Source organism: Tasmannia lanceolata, unplaced genomic scaffold (genome assembly GCF_043159265.1).
Source record: "Tasmannia lanceolata isolate RefF3 unplaced genomic scaffold, GAP_Taslan_0.1 ptg000002l, whole genome shotgun sequence".
In the NCBI taxonomy this organism is placed as follows: domain Eukaryota; kingdom Viridiplantae; phylum Streptophyta; class Magnoliopsida; order Canellales; family Winteraceae; genus Tasmannia; species Tasmannia lanceolata.
This window is the reverse complement of record NW_027518679.1, coordinates 34,357,505-34,367,096: the sequence shown is the minus strand read 5'-3', so window position 1 is coordinate 34,367,096 and position 9,592 is coordinate 34,357,505. Positions and strand designations below refer to the sequence as shown.

The following is a 9,592-nucleotide window of genomic DNA, read 5'->3' as shown; positions in this document are numbered from 1 at the left end:
CGATATTTTACCATCCAGTTAAACACCTAGTATGGTTTGTCTGTGGTTGGAAAAGCCCGTAAGTTAGGCAAAGTCCCTATTATTTTGACCCATGATCTGATGATCACATATTAAGGCCCTCTTTGTTAGAATATGTGAGATCTCATAAGATCTCAGTCGTGGATTATGTGGAAATCTCACCGTTGGATCATCTTATTATACTGGCCAAGTTGGCTAGCGGAGATAACATAAATAGATCAGGAAACTAGATTTGATTAGTAATTAAGTTAGAATATTCTACACATATCTTCTTCCATACTTACCTTAATTTATCTCTATGTTTATTATCTAAGCGCTCTTTATAACCACCATCAATTCTCTCTGTAATTTATCTGAGAAATTCAAGAATAATAGAAATTCTCCAAAATTCGTTTTAGATTGCTGCAACTATTGTGGGCCCAAACTGATTATCAGACTCAAATTTACGTTTATTTTTTAGTGTAATAATCAGTTTTGGACTCATAATCAAAAATTCTAAATGCCCAGTTTGGTTTTTTTATTTTGAGAATTGATCGTGAATCCAGAACTGATTATTTGACTCAAATTTACAGTTAGGCCTATTTGTTTTGGATTTTGAGAACTTATTGTGAGGGAAATGATATGGTTACTTATGGGACTGATTGTGAGTCCCCTCTTTGGATTGCAAGAAGAAAAAAAATCTTTGGTTCAAACATGTAGAGGTAAATGATATGGTTAAAGCTTATAACATATGATGTTATCATAAATTTAAGGTCCTTTTAAATACAATTTCAATTGCATTGGTTCAAATTATTTTTTTCATGTCTAATCCATCATTGAGAGGAAGAAATTCTACAAAAATTTCCCTTTCCAAACTTATCTTTGCTATCCAAACAGGCACCAGAAAAAATTATTTTCCAACACTTAGGCCCTGTTAGTTTTAGATTGTGATAACGGACTGTGAGCTCCCCGAACCAATTGAGTCCAATCATCTATTTGGGGGTCTCACAATTGGTTGTCACAATCTAAAACGAATGGGATCTTAGAGGCGAATGTCCGGATGATATGATTATGGCTTAATTAGATGGATATCATTACTGTAAATTAGAGGCTTTGCAAAAGAAGCCTTCTACTTTGCTTTATTTGCAAAAACAGTGTTGTAGTTCGATAATTTACAAATAGAGCCATCTCATTTGAGTGAATTTTGGTCATGCAATCAATTTGTGACCAAAATATGGGTGGTAGAATTTTTTTTATCCCTAAAAAAGCAAAATCCTTTACTACTAAAAGGGAAAATCCCTGAAAAATCGTCTGCTTCTTTCCTGCTATTGCCTTATGTGTCCCACCTTAATTTCCGTAAAACTCCCACTTATGTCCTTTTTTACTACTTCTTTTTCGTCATTTCCCCTTCTCATATGCCCTTGCACATGAGTTAAATAAAAAAAAGCCAGCTGTCTCCTTTTATGCCTTTTTTGTTCCGTAATTGTCATAATTTTTTCAATTTTATTTGCAGTTTTGACCGTAATTGTCATAGTTTAGTACCCCGTTATGTATTTTCTTCGTAATTTTTCTGCTTTGCTTCCATGTTCCCATAATTTTTCATTTAAAACGTAGTACCCGCACACAATTATTATTTATTGCTATTATATATTGCTAGCCACCTTTGCACAAATCTCACTTCTACCGATCTTTGCAGCAAAGGATGGGCGACAAGCAGAAAAGTACGCTCAGCGAAGGTGGCTAGCAAATCCCTATACAAAAAAAAGGGAAATGTTATCCGCACTATTGTATTTTGATGAGGGCACTCCTCACTTTATTAAAAGTACGGTATGGCCATACGTCAAAAATCCATTTGACCCGCGGCCGACCCGGCCCTCACGGGGCGGGTGCGGGTCCAAGCCCAATGACCCGTAAAATTTTCCGCGTCACTTTGACCCGGCCCGCTTGACCCATTTCCCCATGATTTTAGAGGAAATGATGTGATTATGAGAGTTTTTATATATGGTGTAAGTCCATATAGTGAGTATTGTTTTTCAAAAAGTACTGTATGGCTTACATCATAGGATGATCCAAACCGTACATTTGATGGGCCACAATGTAAGTAGGTTGAGTGACAAAATTCATTTCCATAGGATAATTACAACCCTCCAATCAATAAATGTTTCCTAAATATGCCGTTCTGCAAGGGCTAGGATCATCGCATCGAAATGGGTTTTTTCGGAACATCCTATTTACGATGTGGCCCATCAATTGGACGGTTTGGATTATCCTATGGTGTAAGTTAAACAGTTCTTTTTTTTAATAGGGAGTGTAAGAATATGTTTTTGGTTTGCAAGCTTTGTCACAAAATTTTTGTTACAATATATATGGTGTAAGCCCATGTAGTGAACTATTTTTTAATAAGCCGGTAGGGGTCCTCACAAAACCTCAACTTACCTATCAAAAATTGGAGTGACTATTTTACGGCCTACACCATAGGATGATCCAAACCATCCATTTGATCATTCCCAAAGGAGGATCGCATCCCTACAATCTATAGATAAATGACATATTTTGGAAACCCCGTAACTGTTGGGATCATCCTATGGAAATGATTTTTGGCATACAACCTATGGTGTAAGTCCGTACAATCAAGTATTTTTCAAAAGAATCGTACGCCCTGTATCATAGGATGATCCAAACCGTCCATTTAATGGGCCACAATATAAATTGATTGTTCCCACAAAATAATGTACATATGATAATTCAATGCCCTTCTTTTAGAAAAACTTCCTAATGTATCCTATTAGCTAGGGGCATTTACGTCATTTTAATGCTAGAAGTTTGTCTGAATGAGAAATGATTTGAGGGTACAATCGTCAATTGCATACGAAAAGTACCGCCATATGGTACCTGTCTATGACAATTACGGAAAAAACTACGAAAAAGAGTTATAGACATATGACAATGACGAAAAAACTACGTTATATGACGCATTCGAGACAAGTTACAAAATATTGACGGATGCCGAGCACCTGAAGAGGAACAACAATTATGGAAACCTCTATCGATTGGAGGGCTACGATCAGCCTATGTAAATGATTTTACAAGCACAACTGATTGATGTTGTGTTCCATCACATGGACGATTTGGATCAACCTATAACCCTCTATAGATCAGAGGGTTATGATCAACCTATGAAAATTATTTTTAGGGCACAACCTATTTAGGCAGTGACCCACCTAATGGACGGAAAGATCATCCTATGGCACGGGCCATACCGTACATTTTAATAAAGTGAGGAGTGCGATCATCAAAATATGGTGAGTAGTGCCATTATAAAATATGGCAGTGAGGACATTAGCACTATATATAATTTGAAACCATCGTTGTTACTTGGATGTTCCCACGGGGGTCGGGTTCAACCCAAATTTGGGTTGGGTTGGGTTAAGATTTTTCGCAAATCGGGTTGGGTTGGGTTGGGAAAAATCAACCCGAATTGGAAATCGGGTTGGGTCGAGTTGGGGTGTCGGGCAACCCGACCCGACCCGAAACCTGAGTTTGGGTTCCATCTGAAGAAATTCTGTATATGTATTTTTCTTTATCAACATTGAAATAGTCTCCACAGTCCACAATGGACGGTTTGGATAATCCTATGGTGCAGGCTATACCGTACTTTAATCAAGTGAGGACTGTGATCATCAAAATATAGTAGTGCGGATAACATTTCCCTTTGTTAATTATTAGTCCCTGTTTGTTTTGGATTTTGAGAACCGATTGTGAGTTAAAAACTGATTATTGGTGACTCACTATTGGTTCCCAAAATCCAAAACAACTCGGCTTGAGTTGAGGTGGTCAACAATTGGTACCATATCAAATCGGGTCAACCCGAGCCAACCCAGCCCGAATTGGAAATCGGGTTGGTTCGGGTTGAGGAAATTGCAAATCGGGTTGGGTTGGGTTGAACCCAGCCGGGTTGGACATCGGGTTGGGTAGGGTTGGGTTGGAAAAATGGGTTCCTCGGGTTGGGTCGAGTTGGCCTCAACCTGACCCGAGTTACACCCCTAACGATGACGAAAAAACTATTTTTCCCTATTCACTATGTGAGGGTCAAATTACAAAAAGTTTGATATTACGAAAGACACTTTTTTTCCAAACAACGAAAAAAATTGGTCATAAAAGTAATGGAATAGAGTAGGTCAGCCCTTACGAAACAACGAAAGACACTTAGGAACCAAGAGGATTGATCTTCCCTCTGAGAAGATCAATCACGTTAGGCAATGTCTGAAACCATTTATAATCCCACATGCATACGATACCAACAAAAAATAATTATTACTCACCACTTGACATTTCATAAGGGATGACCTACTCTATTCCATTACTTTTCATGGAGGAGTTAGAAGGACAAAAAAAATGAATTGCCAAAGTGCCCGTCGAATAGAAAATGGATTCCGAAGTTTTTGTACAAACTTCTTGTTTTACCTTAAAATTCACAACCATCTCTCCTATTCTGGACAAGTAGATTCAATCCCCTATAGTTGAAAGCTTTGAAGACTATGTGGCTCTCCACCTTGTGATTTGTTTTCTGTATTCAGACCATCTTGTCCTCCTTTTTTTGCAATAAAGTTGGCTACCATTTAAAAAAAATGAATTGCCAAAGTGCTCGTTGAATAGAAAATGGATTCCAAAGTCTTTGTACAAACTTCTTGTTAATACGTTGAAATAAACAAATTGAAAAAACAACGAAAGACACTTTTTTTTCATGAAAAGGTCAAATTACTTTTCCTTATTAACTGTGCTTTTTTTAACCAAACTGATCATAAAAAAACTTTTATCTTTTTACCTTTTCTTTCCACGCAAAATTGTACGCAAAACAAATTTTATGCCCATTTTTAAGGTTTGTAAAACAAATTTTATGCTCATTTTATTTTTACGCCCATTTTAGGGAGCCTGGCTATTAGTCATTGCTCTTCTACCACTTCATCAATCAATTTATATGCAACTACGCATTTGTGGTACCTCATGCTCGGAGCATCTTCATCTTGCTTTTCTTTCTGTCTTGCTTTTCAGAAGTTGCCAAGTGGGCTCCATAGCGATTGTTATGTTAGCATAGTATGAATTAAAATTCTTATGCAATATTATCTTGTTTGCTAAGACTCTCAGTCGCAGGTGCATCCTTTTTTACTAGTGTCCTTATATGTGAAAAGATGAAAATTACCTTATAAAAAACCAAAATAACCGTGGTACTCATTGATATGTTTTGAATCAAGGGTGGGTCCCACCAACTCAACTCAAACCCATCCAATGCATAATGGGGTCCACCATTTTGCCTCATATTTTGATGGGATGGGTCCCATGATCTCCACCCGTGCCCATGTAGGATGGGACCCACCATTCTACATCTCATATCTTGATGGGGTGGGGCCCATTTTTTTTACACCCATGCATAGCATTAGCCAAGAATGCTAGAATATATAGAAATAATATTCCCACACCCATGATTCAAAACACATCACTATTCGTCACTCAAAACACATCACTATCCGTCACGGGCATTTTTGGTCTTTTTACAAGTTAATTTCCATCTTTTCATAGTTTCCTCTTTGGAAAAGAAAAACTTATCCAGAATTTCCTTTGGCCCTATGTGGATTGCAGAAATCTCCTAGAAAAGTTTGGAAAAGAAAAACTTTTTCTGAATTTCCTGTTTTTTGGGTAGGTAAGTTGGGATTGAACCCCTGACCTCAAGGTTGTATAGCAAAGTCTTAACCAATTGAGCTAGAGGCTCAGCCCCAATTTTTCCATTGTTTGATTACACATGAAAATGGTGAATTAAACGCAGCATACATTCATAGGAAGCTACAATAATTTGTGTTTGGGAAGTGATATTTACGCCCCTTTTGATCACCGGGCACACCCGGTGTCAGTGTATCAATGACAAAAGGACGCCTGATGTACTTGATGTCAGAAAAATTCAAGGGCTTTGATTGCAACGTTGACCATCAGTGGGTGTCCCTGATGATCAAAAGGGGCGTAAATATCATTTCCTTTTGTGTTTTTGTAAAAGAAGTTTTCTATTTGTTTTATTTGCAAAAAAGTCTTCTAGTTTGACAATTTACAAAGAGCCATCACATTTGAGTGAATTTTGCAAATTCGTACACGCCATCAATTTGTGACCAAAATACGCATAAAGTGACATTTTCTGACTTGGGATGGAAAATAAATTTTGTTAAAGAAAAAATTCTTTTATTGTGCATCCAATCGGGCCTTTGCATAAAGAAATTTGAACAGAAACCACATGCTCGAGAGGCCAATATGCATGAGGGTATGTTCAGGCTACTTTGTAAAACTAAAGGGAATACACTAGAGAGGGTGGCCCTGGGAAGAAAAGGGGGCAAATATATCATTCCCTAAAAAAAGTTATTTATATTTAATTATTTAAAATATATTTGACAAACATGATAAATAAGCCGTTCTAGCTCAGTTGGTAGAGCGCGTGGCTTTTAACCACGTGGTCGTGGGTTCGAGTCCCACGGATGGCGTTTAAATTTTTAAACTTTTTCATGGGGTTTTGGGTTGGGTTGAGTTTAGAAAAATGTTCGACAACCATGAAAAAATATTCCATTGAATATTTGTCGGGCCAATTGTGGGAGAGAGATAGAGACTTGAGAGGGTCAGAGGGTGGGCGGTGAGTGTGGGGAGCATGAGGTAAAAATAATAATTTTAAGTAGGGTACATGCCCTTGGTAACCCATGGTGAGTAAGCTGGGATTGAACCCCACCACCTCGGAGATGAAGGATAAAAGCCTTAGGCTCTGTTTGGTTGCAAAAAGTAGGGAAGACGGCTAAGCATTTATAGGAATATGAAATACCGAATGTTGTTTGGTTGTCATTTTTTAGCTCAAATCCCATTGGACTTCTAGACATGGAAGAGACATAATTATTAGCTTTTGGCTTAGGTGGCACCTATGTGGCGGGATTGTCCCCTCCCCTACTTTTCCAATGCCAAACCTTGTTTTTGGTAAAATTTAGAAGGGAGAAGAGTAGAATATGAAATGCCAAGTGTAATCATTACTTTTTTCTCTCTTTCTCTCTCCTCTCTCTCTCTTCTACTATTTATTTTGTTAATGACACCCCTCCATTCTCCCACATGCTTTTGACATCTAACTAAACACACTACCAAAATTCTCCAAAATTCCCTCTAATCTTCTCAGACAAGTCCACATATCCCACCCTTGTCACCTCCTTGTTGACTACTACTTCAACTAAAATCTCATCTAACCAAACAGAGCCTTAACGAATTGAGCTAGAGGCTACATACTGGCGACACAGTGATGTAGCCTACATCGCGGCGACACAGTGCAAAAGCGTGTACCGCCCGTGCCGTAAGAAGCCGCCAACTTTTCTCTAAAGGCTTTTCCTCTATAGGAAGTTCTTGTAGGGAATCTAACCGGGTAGAACTCACCCCTAAAAACTAGCAATTAGAGGGAGGGTGGCCATTCCCTTATAACCCATCCGCCATTCCCTTATAACCCATCCCCATCCATTTCACCCATCCCTGTCCATTTCACTTATCCGATGTGGGACTATTTGCTTTTGCATGGAACCCCAACAATCTCCCCATCCATGCGGAAACAACGTGGGAACCACGAGATACGCCCTTGGAGGCAAACTGGGGTTCTCACCCCTAAAAATGTGGGACTCTTTGCTTTTGTGTGAAACCCCAACAATCTCCCCCTCCACACGGAAGTAACATGGACAGTGTGGGAATTACGAGATACTACATTGGGTTTTCCGAGAGCTTCCCCAAGGGACATTTCAAAAAAACCAGAGTTACCACACCCTGATACCATTTGTAGGGAATCTAACTGGGTAGAGCTCACCTCTAAAACCTAGCCATTAGAGGGAGGGTGCCCGTTCCCTTATAACCCATCGCCATCCATTTCACTTATCTGATGTGGGACTATTTGCTTTTGCGTGGAACCCCAACAGTTCTCTCGACGTCTCTTCTTCCGAGGAACACCCTCCATTTTAAGGCTCCATTTTCTGATTTGAGACGATGTTAACAGGCAATTTTACGGTTCCATTTTCCGTTTCCGCAAACTCTTCTCTCCCCACTTTTACTGTTTTTATCACCTTTTAATCTCCTCCGTGAAACCAACAACTTACATCATCAGAACTACAGGAGTGGCTAATGAGCTGAAGTGGCCTATTTGAATATGAAATTGGCATGAATTTGCAGGCTTACTCATGTTTTCATAGAGGCCAAAATGCCGGGATTAAATGTCTTTCTATCGTTTTCTTCTCCAAAGAATTAGGCACTATCTGTTTCGGATTTTGAGAACCGATTGCAAGTCAAAACTGATTTGTGCACTCGAAATGATATTTAGGCCCTGCTTCGATTGCAAGAATTTTTTGGAAAAGTTTTGAAAATAAAATAAAATAAAATATATATATATATATATATATATATATATATAGAGAGAGAGAGAGAGAGAGAGAGAGAGAACGGTTCCTACACATATGTGTAGAGAGTTCTCTACACACTAGCTTAAATTACAGTGGGGGCCCACATTGTTTGGGTGATCCAAGCCATTCATTTTAAAGGCCCTCACATAGATAGGGTGTCTACAAAAAATCAGATCCATAGGATCATCCCAACCCTACGATTTGTGGAGGTAAAATGGATGTCTTTAAACCTTCACAAATTAGTCCATTTTTTGCCTCCACAGTTCGAATGGTTAGGATGATCCTATGGATCTGATTTTTTATGGACACCCTATCTATGTGAGGGCCTTAAAAATGAATGGTTTGGATCACCCAAATAATGTGGCCCCCACTGTATTTTAAGCTAGTGTGTAGATAACTTATCTACACATATGTGTAGGAACCGTTCTCTCATATATAAAAATCAGATCCATAGGATCATCCTAACCATTCGAACTGTGGAGGCAAAAAATGGACTAATTTGTGAAGGTTTAAAGACATCCATTTTACCTCCACAAATCGTAGGGTTGGGATGATCATATGGATCTGATTTTTTGTAGACACCCTATCTATGTGAGGGCCTTTAAAATTGATGGCTTGGATCACCCAAACAATGTGGGCCCCCACTGTATTTTAAGCTAGTGTGTAGAGAACTCTCTACACATATGTGTAGGAACCGTTTTCTCACTCTCTCTCTCTCTCTCTCTCTCTCTCTATATATATATATATATATATATATATATATATATATATATATATATATATCTTTTATTTTTTATTTTTTTTTCAAAATCTCATGCTTTTTCCTTGCTTGATTACATGTTAAAGGGTGAATTGAACCATTGAAGTTAAGTATTATTTACAGGGATCATTAATTTGCAGTAATATCCCTAAAATTTATCATTTGACTCTAAATTGTGGAAACGAAAAAATTACCTAAGAAAAACTCTCTCAAGACAATGATTTTCCTGCAATCCAAACAAGGTCTTGGACCCAGGTAAAACTCACCCTTAAAAGGTAGCCGTTAAGGAGAAGGTGCCCATTCTCTTATAAGCCCATCCACATCCCATCTACTTATCCGATGTGGGATCTTTGCTTTCACATCGACACCCCCCGCCCCCACGCACTCA

General features: G+C 38.4%; 1 non-coding gene across 1 annotated transcript; it reads left to right on the top strand.

The window, feature by feature from the left end:
- Positions 1-6,445: 6,445 nt before the first annotated feature.
- Positions 6,446-6,518, top strand: TRNAK-UUU (transfer RNA lysine (anticodon UUU)). Its single transcript has one exon. It is a non-coding gene; the product is annotated as a tRNA-Lys (tRNA).
- The last annotated feature ends 3,074 nt before the right edge of the window (positions 6,519-9,592 follow it).